Below are 18265 nucleotides of genomic sequence, written 5' to 3' on the forward strand. Positions count from 1 at the left end.
AACTGAAGTTTTAAAAATTTCTCAGTTTTAATTTCCAATATGGTAAATATTGAGAGGTATAACTCACACAAACAAAAGCTCTTTGGGATCCTCCATTATTTTTTTAAGAGTATAAATGAGATTTGAGACCAAAATGTTTGTGAACCATTGCTTTAATGCAAGGAAGTGATAATTTGAGTATTTCTGATAAACCAGTGGACTGGGCATTGAGCAAGAGGACTTTTTATCCTCTCTTTAAAAACCAAATGTACAATCTATGCATATTCCTCTGAGACAGCTTGTTCCCAGGAAATCCCCAATCAAGACTTCGGGTTGCATGCTCTCCCTACATTACCATTTCACAGTGCCAGTTAAATCTTTGCTCAGGCAAAAGCTCAGCATGGCATGCATTTAATTCAGATTTTTTCATGGATCATGACCTTTCAACTATAGGAGTCAGCAAAGGGAGGGGATTTCTATATAGTACCATTGGGAGGGTATCTTTCACCCCCAATGTGAATCTTAGTCCAAGAACATTTCTTGGCAGGTTCTGAGAGTCTGTATCTAATTAATCACCTCTTCAGACACTCGAGTGGACAGCCCTTGGGGCAGGAAGGGAGAGGCCTGGGAGGCAAAGCAGAATAAACATCTTAATCCAAATCAAGACTGACGCCAGCTGTCCAGGCTGTCTTGTGGCCACAGCTCACAGGGCTGCTGCCTCTACTTTATCCCTTGAAAGTGCCTCCTTCCCTCTCCTTCCCACGCAAGCAGCCAGTCCAGTGTATGAATTTGTGGGCTGGATTCTAATTGCTAGCTGTGCTGGGAAGCCCGCCTCCCTCTAATTCAGCCTTGACACAAATAGCTAGAAAGTTCACTTGCAAAGCCCACAGCAATGCCCTTGGGGGTTCCCTTCTAGAGAGAGAACTTCTATTCCTTTCAAGTCAACAGCTACTTACCAAGCACCTATTTGATACTGAGCACACCCTGTGAAAAATGAATCTGAAAAACAAATTTGACAGAATCATAGAGGCTTAGAGTTTCTAGGTTTCTCATCATAGCTCTACTCTCCCACAGGGCCCACCAGCCTGTACTTGGACCACTTCAGTGATGAAGACCTGGCTGCCTCTTCAAGCATTTTTAGCGAGCTTTAGTTGGTAGAAAATTCTTTCTGCTTCTCTAGGAGAGGCAGCATAGCACAGTGGTTAAGGCACATAAACCTGGGTTTTAATCCCATCTCAGTCACTTAATGATCTTGAGCAAGTTGCTTTATCTATCTATGCCTGTGTCCTTATCTGTAAGAAGGGAATAACAATACCCATCACACGCTGTTGTTGTGTTAAAATAAACTATATTTGTGAAATATATTGCCCAAGTCCTGGCACAAGTTAAGTGCTTATTAAGCCAGTTCCATCATGTAGTCACCTTTGACCTTTAGCAAATTTGTTAATTCAGATCCTTTTGTAACTGAAATAGTATCTACAACTTAGGGGTTGTCAGGATGCATCCCTCATTAGGAACTTACTAGTTTTAGGACATTGGGCAAGTTATTTTAATCTTTTAAGCTAGAATTTTTTTTTTTTTATCTGTAAATAGAGGTAGCAGTGCTTGCTACCTAAAGGGGTTTTGTGAGAAATAGAGTATATAAGATACATTTTAATTCTGTGCTTGGTAAACAGTAGACTTAATTAGCATTCACTTCCATCCATTTGTCCTGAGAAATGTCTCCCTTGCATGGTCTTTTGTCCACTATTTAGATCTACACAGACTAAGTCAAATCTTTCTTCCAGTTGGATCCTTCATTATAATGTTTCCCGTGTGTTTTCTTTCCTCTGGTGTATACTTATCCAGTATCTTCAAAGCATTTCTTGCATAATGTTTGAGCTTTTTACCATCCTGGGAATGTTTCCCAGATGACCTCTAGTTTGTCAAGGTTCTTTTCAAAATATGATGTTCAGAATTAAATGTGAAATTCCAGGTGAAGATTGACCAGCCCGGAACAGTTTGAAACCATCATCTTCATTGTGTATGATGCTGAATTTCTTCGAGTGGGACCCAAGATTAAGTGGTAGACTTGCCATATTATTAATTCATATTGAGCTTGTAGTCAACTTAAGTCATAGTATTTAACTGCTGTTAAAACATGTCTTTCCTATTCCATACTCATGAAGTTTAATTTAAGAAAGAAAAAACATGAAACACCTCACAACTTTGTGTGTCATTCTTGCACAGGAGTTGGGCTAACCTTCTCTCTATCATTCCAGTATCAGTATATGTGCTGTTGAAGTGAGTATGTTTAATTTTTTTAATCATAAATATAGGATTTTTTCTTGATCTCTGATAAAACTGGTTTCATTATTTTGACTCATTCTTCTTACCTATTTCTTTTAAAATAAATCCAGATTTTGACATCCAGCATATTGCCTACTTGTTGCATTCTCTGCTAACATATTTAATCAGAATGTCCTTTATTTAATTTAATTAAATTGTTGAAGAAGATAGGCCAAGTCAGAGCTCTGTATGGTGAAAGAGAGCACACTCCACCCCCATCCAGGTGGATTTTGATCAACATTATGAAGGTCTGGTCAGTTAAGTGCCTATGAACTTTCTGTATTGTAATACCATCCAGCTTTTAGTTCTTTACCATTTTACATACTCCATGCTTACAAAATGATGAAATGAAGTGATCTCCCTTCTCTATGGCCCAGGGGAAAGCATATAGCTGAGAACACTGATTCAAATCTTTGTTCTTTAACACACTTATTGGGTGTCATGTGGAAAATTACTTAAACTTACCCTTGATTTTCCCATATGCAAAAAAGACAACACTATTACATTCCTCACTGTTTACTGAGAATATTAAGAATGGTGATAATTAGAATAAATCCTCCATAAAATGTAGATATTGCTTATTTCAGTAACTGGACTGGAACACAGATTATCTTTGTATATGTTTTAAACATACAGATGAAGAAAAGAGGCTCAGAGAAGTAAAGTAGCACCAAGATTCAAACTCACATCTGTTTTGCTTAAAAATACATTATCTTTCCACAATGTTATGCAGCCTCACTGAGAATTATCTGTATAAAGTGCTTTCTGTTATAAAATCCCAGATTGATATGAATTGTGATAATTTAGTTTACCAGTTAGAAAAGACAATTAGGTTCATTTAGCATAATTTGTCCTCCGTGAATGCAAGTGGCCTCTGGTGATTACAAATTCTCCTTTTTATATACTCACAAATCACCTTTCAATAATCTTTTTGCTAGTTTTTCTTTTCTTTCTTTCTTTTTTTTTACTTTAGTACAATAGGTTTATAAATTCTAGAATCATCCCTTCTTTCTTAGAAAAGCTCTAAATATTTATCCTTCTCCAGGTTTCTGGTACTTCTCACATTGAGAAATATGCCATGTTATTTTGTGTGGGTTTTTTTTTGTTTTTGCCTACAAAATGCTTACATATAACTGAGAAACTAGACAATAGGTAAAGAGTTACACAAAATATAGTCAGGTATTAAAATGAATGACAGAAATCAAGAATTGTCCTAGATGGTCAAGAAAGTGATCAAATATGAGCTACAGGTATCAGCAAAGACCTCATGGTAAGGACTGTAATTCTAGACTCCAAAGGATCAGTACTTGATTTTTGAATTTTCCATAATCAAGCAAGGAAGCACTGATTGTGTTCCTTGAAGATTCCAGGAATCTGTTTTCACTTTCCTATGCTTACTTGGGCTCCTTCTATCTGCACTGGTATCAAGTAGCAGTGCCAACTGTCAGAGCTAACTAGTTCACTTCTGTTGACCTCTGATCCATGAATTCAAATACACTTTGCTGAGAGAATCATCAGAAGAGCCTGGGGGGAAACCTGTGTTGACTAAAAGCACGTGGAGTAGTTATTGCCCAGAATTCCTGAAAAAAAAAAAAAATGGAGCTACAAAAAGTCCTGGCACTTTGGCCCAAAGTCTGTAGGTTTTTAATTTATTTATATTACAAACATGTATTCAACACTTACTCAATATTGGGCGCTGGGCTAAATGTTGGAGATAAAAAGTCAAACTCAACATGTCCTCTAGGAAGTTTCTCATAGAAGATGAAAACTCAACTTTTTAGTTGAATTTTGAGGAACCATCTGCTATTAGTTGGATGAAAATGTGAACAGAGGTAAGGTATACCAGAGAGTGGAAACAGGTAAGGGAAAGCAAGCAGAGAAGCATGAAAAACCTGTCAAATTTGGGAAACTAAAAATGCTTTTAGGTGATTAGACAGTACATTGACTGTGAGGGAGTGATGGGGGCAAAGATAGAGGAGTGGTCAGGAGCCAGATGGTGAAGAATTTTGGTTGCTAAGATAGGGAGTTTGAACTCTTATCCTGGAAGTTGTGGTGGCCCACTGAAGGAATTTAATAGGCAGAATGAAATGACTATAACTATGCTTTATTTTTTTATTATGTTATGTTAGTCACCATACAGTACATCATTAATTTTTTATGTAGTGTTCTATGATTCATTGTTTGCATATAACACCCAGTGCTTTATTTTTGTTTTTTGTTTTAAGATTTTATTTATTTATTTGAGAGAGAGAGAATGAGAGATAGAGAGCATGAGAGGGAAGAGGGTCAGAGGGAGAAGCAGACTCCCTGCTGAGTGGGGAGCCCGATGCGGGACTCGATCCCGGGACTCCAGGATTGTGACCTGAGCCGAAGGCAGTCGCTTAACCAACTGAGCCACCCAGCCACCCTAACACCCAGTGCTTTAAAAAGATGGCTTTTATTAGAGGTGTATAGAGTAAATGGGAAAAGAACCATTCTGAAACCCAGAGAGTCCAGTTAGGAGGCTGTGGCAGTAATCAGGTTAGAAGCAATGGCTACTGACTAGAGCAGTGACCATTAATGGGAATCAAATAGAGGGAACAAATGCAAATGATATTAAAGGAAGTAGAATTCAAGTCCTCTGTGACAAGAAGAATGACATGGGAAGAAAGGGGTAATAGTTAAGAGTCTAGGGCAATGCTCACATTTCTTATATGGCTCATTGTATTGCTTATGGTTCCTTTCATTGAGGTGGGGCATGAAGTGGGAAGATCAATTTTTGGGTGGTAAGATGATGAGTTCAGTCTTTGACATATTAATGTTTGGGGAGGGAGGAAAAGATGGCAGAGGAGTAGGGGACCCTATTCTAAACAGTCCCCAGAATTGAGCTGGATATCTACTAGACCACTCAACACCCACGAAATCAGCCTGAGATGTAAGAAGATATATCTGGATCTCTACAAACAGAATATCACAGGCGATTGGCTTCGAGGTAAGAAGCAGGGAGCTGTGATTCCACGGGCAGATATCAGAAGATAAACGGAAAGGGGAGGGAGCCTTCAGGATTCTGCACTGCCAGAGCATGAAAGCCTCCTGTGCTGGGAACGGGTACAGACTCACAGACCAGTAGCAATGGGGAATAGACTTTAAGGCAGCCCCCTGGGCTGAAACCTGGAGCGGTGGGGCTGTACATGTGAACTGGGGGCAGCTGGTGGTTTTAGAAGCACAAAGGGAAGAGACGTGCCCCAACCTGGAGGCGAGGACTGAGAGTGTTGCTGAGGGGCACACAACCCAGGACACTGCAGTTTTTAGCAGTACAGACAGAAACGATCTCTCTGTTCTGAGGCAGAGGGTTGGAAACGGTCTCTTCTGCTCTGACTCTCGAAAGAGATGCAGAAAGCCGCCAGAGAACAAAAGCCCCCAAAAAACGGTTTTCACTGAGCCCATTCCCCCCACACACACAGGGGTAGGGCAACTCTGCCTGAACAGGGTTGCCTGAGTAACAGCTTGGCAGGCCTCTCCCATAGAATACCGGCTGGGAGAACAAGAGGCCGGCAACCCTAAGGTCCCTATTAAACAGATGCATCTTGCTTGGGTTGTAGTCAATAATTTGGACTCTGTACATTCCCTCAACCACCCCTCAACAGAATAACTAGGAGGAGGAACCCCCAAAATAGGAAAGACTCAGAGACTTTGACTTCTGCCACAGATTTACAAATGGGTACAGATATAACCAAGATGTGGGAAATGGACTTCAGGGTAACAGTTATGAAGACGATAGCTAGAATGGAGAAATTGATTAATGGCAACATAGAGTCTCTAAGGGCAGAAATGAAAGCTGAACTGGCAGAACTTAAAAATGCTATCAATGAGATCCACTCTAATCCAGATACTCTAACAACTAGAATAAATGAGGAAGAAGAACGAATTAGTGATCTAGAAGACAAACTGGTAGAAGAGAAGGGAAAAGGGGAGGCCTGGGAGAAACACCTTAAAATCCATAAAAACAGAATTAGAGACATAAGTGACGCCATGAAACTTTCCAATGTCAGAATTACTGGGATCCCTGAGGGGGTGGAGAGAGAGAGAGGACTAGAAGATATATTTGAGCAAATCATAGCTGAGAACTTACCTAATCAGGGGAATGAAATAAACATTCGTGTCCTAGAGGCAGAGAGGAACCCTCACATGATCAAGGAAAACATAGCAATGCCCCGGCATGTAATAGTAAAACTCACAAATCTTAGAACCAAGGAAACCATCTTAAGGGCAGTTAAGGGGGAGAGGTTCCTTACTTACAGAGGGAGGAACATCAGGATAACGTCAGACCTATCCATAGAGACGTGGCAAGCCAGAAAGGGCTAGCAAGACATATTCAGGGTACTAAATGAGAAGAACATGCAGCCAAGAATACTTTATCCAGCAAGGCTGTCATTTAGAATGGATGGAGAAATGCAAAGCTTCGAAGACCAGCAGAAACTGAAAGAATATGTGACCACTAAGCCAGCCCTGCAAGAAATATTAAGGGGGGTTCTGTAAAAGGAGAAAGACCCCAAGAGTGATATAGAACAGAAATTTACAGAGACAATCTACAGAAACAAGGACTTCACAGGCAACATGATGACAACAAGTTCATATCTTTCAATAATCAGTCTCAATGTGAACGGCCTAAATGCTCCCATAAAATGGCACAAGGTTGCAGATTGGATAAAAAGACAGGACCCATCCATATCCTGTCTACAAGAGACTCGTTTTGAACCTAAAGATACATCCAGACTGAAAGTGCAGGGATGGAGTTCCATCTTCCATGCCAATGGACCTCAAAAGAAAGCTGGGATAGCAATTCTTATATCAGGCAAATTAGATTTTAAGCTAAAGACTGTAGTTAGAGACACAGAAGGACACAATATCATTCTTAAACGGTCTATCCAACCAGAAGATCTAACAATTGTAAATATCTATGCCCCCAACGTGGGAGCAGCCAACTACATAAGCCAACTGTTAACCAAAATTAAGAGTCATATTGATAATAATACGTTAATTGTAGGAGACCTCAATACTCCATTCTCAGCAATAGACAGACCATCTAAGCAGAAAATCAACAAAGAAACAGGAGCTTTGAATGACACACCAGACCAGATGGACCTCATAAATATATACAGAACATTCTACCCTAAAACAACAGAATACCCATTCCCCTTGAGCACACATGGAACTTTCTCCAGAATAGACCACATACTGGGTCACAAATCAGGTCACAACCGATACCAAAAGACTGAGATTATTCTCTGCATATTCTCAGACCATAATGCTTTAAAACTGGAACTCAATCACAAGAAAAAATTTGGAAGAAATTCAAACACTTGGAAGCTAAAGACCACTCTGCTTAAGAATGTTTGGGTCAACCAGGAAATCAAAGAAGAACTTAAACAATTCATGGAAACCAATGAGAATGAAAACATATCGGTCCAAAACCTGTGGGATTCTGCAAAGGCGGTCCTAAGGGGGAAATACATAGCCATCCAAGCCTCACTCAAAAAAATAGAAAAATCCTGAATTCACCAACTAATTCTACACCTTAAAGAACTAGAGAAAAAGCAACAAATGATGCCTAAGCCACGCATTAGAAGAGAAATAAATTAAGATTAGAGCAGAGATCAATGAATTAGAAACCAGAAACACAGTAGATCAGATCAACAAAACTAGAAGCTCGTTCTTTAAAAGAATGAATAAGATCGATAAACCACTGGCCAGACTTATCCAAAAGAAAAGAGAAAGGACCCAAATTAAAATTATGAATGAAAGTGGAGAGATCACAACTAATACCAAGGATACAGAAACAATTATTAGAAATTATTATCAACAACTATATGCCAATAAATTAAGCAACCTGGAAGATATGGATGCCTTCTGGAAACCTATAAACTACCAAGACTGAAACAGGAAGAAATTGACAACCTGAATAGGCCAATAACCAGTAACGAGATTGAAGCCGTGATCAAAAACCAAGAGTCCAGGGCCTGATGGATTCCCTGGGGAATTCTACCAAATATTCAAAGAAGAAATAATACCTATTCTCCTAAAGCTGTTTCAAAAAAATAGAAACAGAAGGAAAGCTTCCAGACTCATTCTATGAGGCCAGCATTACCTTAATCCCCACCCCATCAAAAAGGAGAATTTCAGACTGATATCCCTGATGAATATGGATTCCAAAATCCTCAACAAAATCCTAGCTAATAGGTTCCAAAAATATATTAAAAGAATCCTCCACCACCACCAAGTGGGATTTATCCCCAGGATGCAAGGGTGATTCAACATTCACAAATCAAATCAATCAATGTGATAGAATACATTAATAAGTGGAGAGAGAAGAACCATATGGTCCTCTCAATTGATGCAGAAAAAGCATTTGACAAAATACAGCATCCTTTCCTGATTAAAACTCTTCAGAGCATATGGATAGAGGGAACATTCCTCAATTTCATAAAATCCGTCTATGAAAAACCCACATCGAGTATCACCCTCAATTGGGAAAAGCTGAGAGCCTTTTCCTTAAGATCAGGAACGTGACAAGGATGCCCATTCTCGCCACTGTTGTTCAACATAGTACTAGAAGGCCTAGCAACAGCAGTCAGACAAAAAGAAATAAAAGGCATCCGAATCGGCAAAGAAGAAGTCAAATTCTCTCTCTTCGCAGATGACATGATACTTTATGTGGAAAATCCAAAAGACTCCACCCCCAAATTAGTAGAACTCATACAGCAATTCAGTAATGTGGCAGGATACAAAATCAATGCACAGAAATCAGTTGCTTTCTTATACACTAACAATGCAACTGTAGAAAGAGAAATTAGAGAATTGATTCCATTTACAATACCACCAAAAACCATAAGATACCTCGGAATAAATCTAACCAAAGAGGTAAAGGATCTATACTCTAGGAACTATAGAACAGTGATGAAGAAATTGAAGACACAAAGATGGAAAAATATTCCATGCTCGTGGATCAGAAGAATAAACGTTAAAATGTCTATGCTGCCCAGAGCAATCTGTACCTTCAACATCATCCCGATCAAAATTCCAGTGACATTTTTCAAAGTGCTGGAACAAACCGTCCTGAAATCTGTATGGAATCAGAAAAGGCCCTGAATTGCCAAGGAAATGTTGAAAAAGAAAACAAAGCTGGGAGCATCATGTTGCCTGATTTCAAGCTATATTACAAAGCCATGATCACCGAGACAGCATGATACTGGCACAAAAACAGACATATAGACCAATGGAACAGAATAGAGAGCCCAGATATGGACCCTCAACTCTATGGTCAAATAATCTTCGACAAAGCAGGAAAAAATATGCAATGGAAAAAAGACAGTCTCTTCAATAAATGGTGCTAGGAAAATTGGGCAGCTATATACAGAAGAATGCAACTCGACCATTCTCTAACACCATACAAAAAGATAAACTCAAAATGTATGAAATACCTCAGTGTGAGACAGGAATCCATCAAAATCCTAGAGGAGAACATAGACAGTAACCTCTTCAACATTGGCCACAGCAACTTCTTTCCAGATACATCTCCAAAGGCAAGTGAAACAAAAACGAAAGTGAACTTTTGGGACTTCATCAAGATAAAAAGCTTCTGCACAGCAAAGGAAATAGTCAACAAAACAAAGAGGCAACCCACGGAATGGGAGAAGATATTTGCAAATGACACTACAGACAAAGGGCTGATATCCAAGATCTACAATGAACTTCTCAAACTCAACACCCAAAAACCGAATAATCCAGTCAAAAAATGGACAGAAGACATGAAGAGACACTTCTCCAAAGAAGACATACAAATGGCTAACAGACACATGAAAAAATGTTCATCTTCATTAGCCATCAGGGAAATTCAAATCAAAACCACATTGAGATACCACCTTACACCACTTAGAATGGCAAAAATTGACAAGGCAAGAAACAACAAATGTTAGAGAGGTTGTGGACAAAGGGGAAGCCTCCTACACTGTTGGTGGGAATGCAAGTTGGTACAGCCACTTTGGAAAACAGTGTGGAGGTTCCTCAAAAAATTAAAAATAGAGCTACCCTATGACCCAGCAATTTCACTACTGGGTATTTACCCCAAAGACACAGATGTAGTGAAAAGAAGGGCCATATGCACCCCAATGTTCATAGCAGCAATGTCCACAATAGCCAAACTGTGGAAAGAGCCGAGATGCCCTTCAACAGATGAATGGATAAAGAAGATGTGGTCCATATATACAATGAAATATTACTCAGCCATCAGGAAGGATGAATACCCAACTTTTACATGAACATGGATGGGACTGGAGGAGATTATGCTAAGTGAAATAAGTCAAGCAGAGAAAGTCAATTATCATATGGTTTCTCTTATTTGTGGAACATAAGGAATAGCATAGAGGACATTAGGAAAAGGAAGGGAAAAATGAAGGGGGGGAAATCGGAGGGGGAGATCAACCATGAGAGACTATGGACTCTGAGAAACCAACTGATGGTTTTAGAGGGGAGGGGTGTGGGGGAATGGGTTAGCCTGGTGATTGATATTAAGGAGGGCACGTTCTGCATGGAGCACTGGGTGTTATGAACAAACAATGAATCATGGAACACTGCACCAAAAACTAATGATGTAATATATGGTGATTAACATAACAATAAAAAATTTAAAAAAAACTAATGATATACTGTATGATGACTAACATAACATAATAAAATAAAATAAAATTTAAAAAAATATTAAGTTTCAGGTCTACAGGATTTCTAAGGGAATATTTTAGTTGGCGGTTTTATATGAGTCTGAAACTCATTTGAAAGAAGGGAAGAGAGAGACATTCATCAATGTATAAAAATGGTGGTTTGAAACCATGGACTGACATGGTAGGAGGAGATACCAATAACAATTATTTTGGAAGGTCTGTCCAAAACATTTACTTTTTCTCTAAGAACTCTCCCTCACCTGATCCACAGGTAGACATATTTGAATGGTGTGACTTTGCCATACTGTCCTAATTGTCATAGCTAGTTGGTTCATACTGGACTAATCAGAATATATCAACTAGGGGATCTGATATTGAAACGTCCTTGCATAATATCTCTGTAAGTTGTTTGGCTGTGGAAATGTAAATTCAGGAAGTATGGGGCAACCATATTTGGCTATGAAAAAGCTAAACAAATTAAGTTGGGAGGAATGGAGGCAAACCTGGGGAGAGAAGAGAGAAAAGCTCCAAATTGCCTAATAGTTTTTGAGACTGACAGCCTTTCACAAAGCCTTCGTTCTTTGGGAAATACTTCCCCACAATTCTTCCAATAAATCCCAATCCTTCCCCTCAAACATCCCATTTTTTTTCCTTTAATCTTGTATGGAATGAAAATATTACTTACAAACAGAGGGAGAATTAGGATATAACTACTTTGAAAGCCTTAATAAAAATATGAATCCAGGCAGTAAGTAATAATAGCTGCTAACAAAACAAAAACTAAGCAATCAATTATTACGTGTCTCCTAGGTGGAGTTGGACAATATCACCTATGGTGAATCACTGCCAGAAAATCAAACATGGGTCTGATCAAGTCTCTAAATCTAAATAACAGTTTATAGGAAACACAGGTTCCAGAAGAGCATGTTAAATTTTACCATGGGGATAAAATCAGTGATATCCAGACTGTGATAAGCATTACCAGACAAATTACTTTATTTTTTTCATGCAATAAAAGAGATGGGAGGAGGTTGGAGGGTGTTTCAAAAAGTTAAATGAGAGTTAAGGGACACATGAATCAATTTTAACATTTAGACCTTATTTTGACCTTGAGTCAAATTTGTTAAAAGGTATGTTATACGCAAACAATGAATCATGGAACACTACATCAAAAACTAATGATGTACTATATGGTGATTAACATAACATAATAATAATAAAAAAAGGTATGAGATAATTAAAGAAATGTGTTCCTGGACATTTTATGATATTAAGGAATTATTGCTTTTAAATATGATAATGATACTATGACTATTTTTTAAAACAGTCTTTTACCCTTTGAGATATATACATAAGTAGTAACAGATGAAAAATATAATTTCTGGGATTTCCTTCAAAATTATTAGAATGTGGCAGAACAAAGCAAGGAATATAGATGAACTAAATTGGCCCTGGAGTTGATAATAATTGAAGCTGAGGGTTTATTATATTATTCTCTCTACTTTTTATGTGTTTAGAATTTTCCATTATAACAAGTTGGTTGTTTTTAATAACAGCTTGACATACCCAGGAAATGGCATCTGAATATCAATGTAATATACCATGTCAATAAAGGATAAAACCCACATGATCATTTCAATAGATGCAGAAAATACATTTGACATTTGTCAAACTAGAAATAGAAAGGGACTTTCTCAACCTGATAAAGGTCGTCTACAAAAAAAAAAAAATCCAACAGTAAATGAGATACTTAATTGTGAAAGACTCAATGCTTTTCCTTTAAGAACCAGGATGCCTGCTTTTGTTATGTCTGCCAGACAATATTCTGCCAGAAGTTCTAGCCAGCACAATTAGGCAAGAAAATTAAATAAAAGACATTTAAGTTTTAAAGGGAGAAGTAAAACAATCTCTATTTGTAGATGATATGAACTTGTATATAGGAAATCCTAAAAATCCACTAAAAAACAATTAGAATAATAAATGAGTTCAGTAGTCTTCAAGACATAAGATCAATATACAAAAATCAATTGCATTTCTATACATTAGCAATGAACAATCTGAAAATGAAATTAAGAAAACAATTGCATTATATTAGGATCAAAAAGAATAAATAGAACACAAAAATAAAACACTTAAGAATTAACAAAATTTATAATCTGAAAACCATAAAACATTGATGAAAGAAACTAAAGACCTAAATAAATGGAAAGAAATGTCATGTTCATTAATCAGAAGGCTTAATTTTGTTACGATAATTTGCCCCCAAATGATTGACAGATTCAATGCAATCACTATTCAGATCCAGCCTGCATCTTTTCAGAAATTAACAAGCCAATTCTAAAATACATACGGAAGTGCAAGGGAATAAGAATGGCCAAAACAATCTTGAAAAATACAATGTTAGAGGACTCACACTTTCTGATTTTAAAACTTAGTACAAATCTACACTAATCAAAACAGTATATACTAGCATAAGGATAGATATATAGCTGAATGGAATAGAACCAAAAGTCCTGAAATAAAACTTTCACTTTCAAGAATGGAAAGTGCTCTTTCCACTAAACAGTGATGACTGAGAGAAAAGAAAAACATCTTTTTACCAAGGAAGAGGGAAATGTGGGCCCGTTAGCCCTACTTAATTTTGATGGCTTTAATATATATCTCATTAGAAAAAAAGTAAGGTCTTGTCCATACGTAAAAGAGTCCATGAAAATCAGAACACACAGAGGAAATGAAAGAGGAAAAGGACACTAATTACAACTACAGTGATGAGGACAATAACAGCCAACATTTATACAACATTTACTAAATGCTGGGCCTATTTCTAAATATTTTCAACTCATTGAGTCATTTAATACTCCAAAAATCGTAAGTACCACAAAAATCATAAGTACCATTATTATTATTCTCATTATATAATGAGAGAACTAAAGCACTAAGAGTTTATGTAACTTACTCACAATCAGGTGGGTTGGAAGTGTTAAGACAGGGGTTGTCAACACTGATTGCACATGAGAATCATGTCAGTAGCTTGTAAAACACCTAATGATCAGTCCATATCTCAGACCAATTAAATCAGACTCTGTGGTGGGTTTTTAAATCTCCCCAGGTGATTTCAATATGCAATTAAGGCTAAAAACCACTATATTAAGGCCCAGTTCTTACTCAGTTATTGGAGTAAGAGGCCTACTCACCTAATAGTACAGTGTCATCTGGTTTAAAGACAGCGATTTTTCAGAAAGTGGTTCCCAGAGGCATTGCATGAATATTGAAATGGAAGTGAATTAAAATTGTCAGGTCTCTATTAAGACCCTGAATCTGTGTTTTAACCACCCTACAAGGCAACTCTGATGCTAGTTCTAGTTTGGGAACCAGTAATACGAGGATTAGGGCAACTTCCTCTTCTCTTGTATCATGGCCTAGGAGACTAGAGATGTGCATTTTTAGTACAAAGTTCTGTCTCTAGACGTTTATCCACTGGCAAGTGTTTTGCCTATGAAGTCCTTAGATTCTTCAGTTGTAAAGTGAGGAGAAAAACATCTCTCAGATGTTCTCTAAGGTTAAAACTCTGCTTTTGGATAATTCTTCCCTGATTTTCAGAACTGATTCAAGTTCCCTCATAGAAGGAGATTTTCCTAAACCATAAAGAAGCTCATTCTAATTTCCAGACACGAGAAGTCAGTATAGCAAAATGATTAAGAGCATGGGCTCCTTGCTCTATGTAGGTTTGAATCCCATTTCCACCTCCTCCTATCTGATCTTAGAAAAGTTTTTAAATTTGTGGGCCTCAGTCTTTATTATAAAATTGGATTCCTATTCATACCTACATCTTAGGCTTATAGCAAGGGTTAAAAAAAAAAGTGGTTATAGAGCACTTAACATTAATTCAGGCACACACTGAGCTCTCAGTAAATGAAAGCTATATTTATAATTATGAGTATTTTTTTACACACTGGATATTGCACAAAATTTGAATTTCAATATTGCCCCATTTCCGGGCATACCTCAAAGGCAGGTATGAATGAGAAAGTTTTGGAAATTAGAAGAGAAAGTGACTATAGAGGACATGGGGCTGTGAGCAGAGATTATATGACAAGAATGAAATCCTAGGATCATTCTGTCTTAGAGCTGGCGGGGACCTTAATTACCTTCTAGGTCAACCCTCCATCCTTGTGGATCTGGAGAAAGGGGCCATGTTGGGGTAGAGTCTTGGCCTTGAGAGACAGCAACTTATGAAGCATTAATGGGTGGAGTCCTATTAATGGATGTGACTGGGGTTGGGCTACTCCAGAGGCTTTCCACCTACAAATAGACTATTATTAATTCAGAGTGAAAATAAAAGCCAATTTAGGAGAGAGAAGATTTGGGATGGAGGAAATGCCACATTGTCTTAACCATCAAACCAAATGTTAAATGTCCTCCAATTCACCAGAATGGCTCCTGAAAGTAATCCATCTTGCATAATGACAGGTGTTTCACCCACTGGAAAGCTCTGTGTCAGACACCCACAAGATTTATCTCCTGTGCTACAAAATTCCCCATCCCTTTCCAGTGCCAAATACTGATTTTTAAAATACACATGAGATGAAGGCCAATGAGAGGGGAGGATGCAGAGTGGACTTAAGGTTGAGAGAGTAATGCAGTGCCCCCTGAGGAGGGCACTGGAAGGTATTCTTGGCTATGGGAAAGCAGAGTGGGGTGCTGGTACCTGAGGCCAGAGACATGAGAAGTAATTGCCAGGTATTGAAAGCAGATGGGGGAGAGTGTTGAGGACAAACTGTACTCTCTTAACAATTTTATGTATTTCCAAACCCTGGTCTGTAATAATCTGCTACTCTCTCAGAAGCAGAGGAGAATGCTAAGTAAAAGACTCTGAATCACTGTAGTAATACAATTCTCTCAGGAAACAGCCATAGTAATTTTCTGGGACTGGTGAAACAAAATTCGGAGGCTAGGTTAGCAGGGTTGGTACCTTCTGAGGGCAGTGAGGGAGAATCTGTTTCATGCCTCTCCTAGCTTCTGTTGGCCTCAGGCATTCCTTGGCTTGCAGATGGTGTTCTCCCTGTGACTTCATGTTATGTCCTTCTGTATGTGTCTGTCTCCATGTCCAAATTTCCCCTTTTCATAAGGACACAGTCATATTGGATTAAGGCCCACCCAAATGACCTTATCTTAATTTGATCATTTGCAGAGACCCTATTTCCAAATAAGGTCATATCCACAGTTACTAAGAATTAGGACATTATTACCTTTTGGAAGGGAACACAGTTCAACCCATAATATAGCCCTTGCTTTGCTCTCATCTCTGGCTAACATGAGGCCTATACAAACTTTCCTTGGTTACTCATTTTCTTGTGTCTTCAGTGTTCTGTCTCTAATTCAGAGCTGTATGGCTTCCAGGCACATTCCTTACTGCCTTCCACTTGGAGAAGTATGGCGGGGGGGTCCCCGTACCTCTCTGCAAGTCACTCTGTCTAGCAGAGAAAAGCCTCAAAGTCCTCTTCCTAGAGCTGTTGACAGGCAACTGTTGCACAGAGAAAATGTAGATCTGGGAGAAACCTCAGGGGTCATGTGGTCATACAATAGAAGAGTGGACTGGGACACAAAAAGTCACTCTTGTTCAGGTGCATGGCAGAACTAGTTACAAACTCAGTGTCCCTATTTGAAAGGCAGCACTCTTTCTATTCCGCTTTTGACCAGTTCAGTATTATATCCGGCACTGTAAAAGAGTCAAAGGGAGTATAATATTCCATTGAGTTAAAGATGTGCATTATTAAACATTTTTAAGTCTTTGGAATAGGGATGCTATTTATAATCGATGGTGAGTCTAATTGGAAACATTTTCTTTTTTTTAGTGGAATACTACAGTAAACACACATCTTATTGGGTGTCTTAAATCCAATAAAATATAATTTAAGAAATAACCCCAACCTTCCAGGTATCTCTCCTCTAATTAGGAAGATAATATTTTGTTATTTGATGTCATAATAAGCATTATTAAGACAGAATATAATTGAGAAGTTTGCACTAACAACTTTGGCTATAGAAGGCAAAAATATTAAGAAGAAGAAGGAGGAGGTAGTAGAAGAGGAGGAAGAATTATTGATTGAAAATGCAAAACCATCATCCCTACCACTCCCTTTCTAAACCCTTCCAATGTCTTCTTCTTGCTCTTAGGATAAAGGCAAACTCCTAAACTCCTTACATGGACCACAGGGCTGGGTATGCCCCGGCACTTCCTAAGTTCCCATCCTCATCTTGCACCAAACTTCACTTTCTCCACGGCAGTCCTCTTTTTTTTTTCAGTCCATCATATTTCCATGCCCCTTTCTTCCCACCACAGGAATTTTCCAATGCTGTTTCCTCTTCTTGGAGTGCTTTCCTTACATTCTTCAACCAGATAACTCTTAATCCTTCTTCTGATTTCTTTAAAAGAGTCACTTCTTTGGAAAAACCTCTAATTCCCTGAATAGGTCAGATTAGTTCCTTATATGCTCTCAAAGCAACATTTATCTTTTTCTTCATAGCCCTTGCTATGGATACATATTGTTATACATTAATTTGATCATTTGAGTAATACCAGTTTCTTCTATTAGACTTGAAGCTCCTTGAGGATGGATTCCTGGCCATTATGTCCCAGGACCTAGCATAAAGCCTGGTACATAGATGATGCCAATAAATATTTGTTTTTGAATGAATGAATGATGAATCTGTACTTGTTCGTAGAAGATGTCATGGTGGCTATATGATTTGACTTTCATCTTGGAAAATGATGGGCAGTGAGCATAAATAATATCACAGTCATTGGGTCACATAAACATGAAGTAAAATCCCAATTCTGCCTTCAATGGAATTATTGAGATCATTAAATTAAATAATATATAAAACACCTGTGCAGTATCTGGAATGCAGATAACGCTTAATAAATCACAGCCTTTGTTGTTGGTATTACATGCTTATCTCTAAGAGGCTGTTTGGAGGTAAGGGTCATGCCTAAATCGGTACTTTTGTACATTTGTAGTACCTTCTGCCTGCCACATGTCCATAAACGCCCATTAACTGAATGCATGGGATTGAGGTTAAAGAAATGTTTCTGGGGCAAGTACAGGAATGACTGAATTTGCTTTGTGTCTAGATCTACATCTAAATAATAACTGTAAAAGTCACTTTTATGCTTTTCAAGAAATCATTTATGAATGGTAGGGAATCTTTCAGAATGGTAGGAAACTTTATCCCATCTCTCTCTCAGTGCGAGTGTTCCT

The 18265-nt window shown here is 38.1% G+C and overlaps 1 non-coding gene across 1 annotated transcript; it reads right to left on the reverse strand.

Annotated features, from left to right (window-relative positions):
- Positions 1-2163: 2163 nt before the first annotated feature.
- On the reverse strand, positions 2164-2270 carry LOC114208763 (U6 spliceosomal RNA). The gene has a single exon (XR_003609129.1). It is a non-coding gene; the product is annotated as a U6 spliceosomal RNA (small nuclear RNA).
- Positions 2271-18265: the final 15995 nt, after the last annotated feature.

The sequence above is a fragment of the Eumetopias jubatus genome, unplaced genomic scaffold (assembly GCF_037043125.1).
Source record: "Eumetopias jubatus isolate StellerSeaLion01/CBP00866 unplaced genomic scaffold, mEumJub1_p1.0 scaffold_5, whole genome shotgun sequence".
NCBI lineage: Eukaryota > Metazoa > Chordata > Mammalia > Carnivora > Otariidae > Eumetopias > Eumetopias jubatus.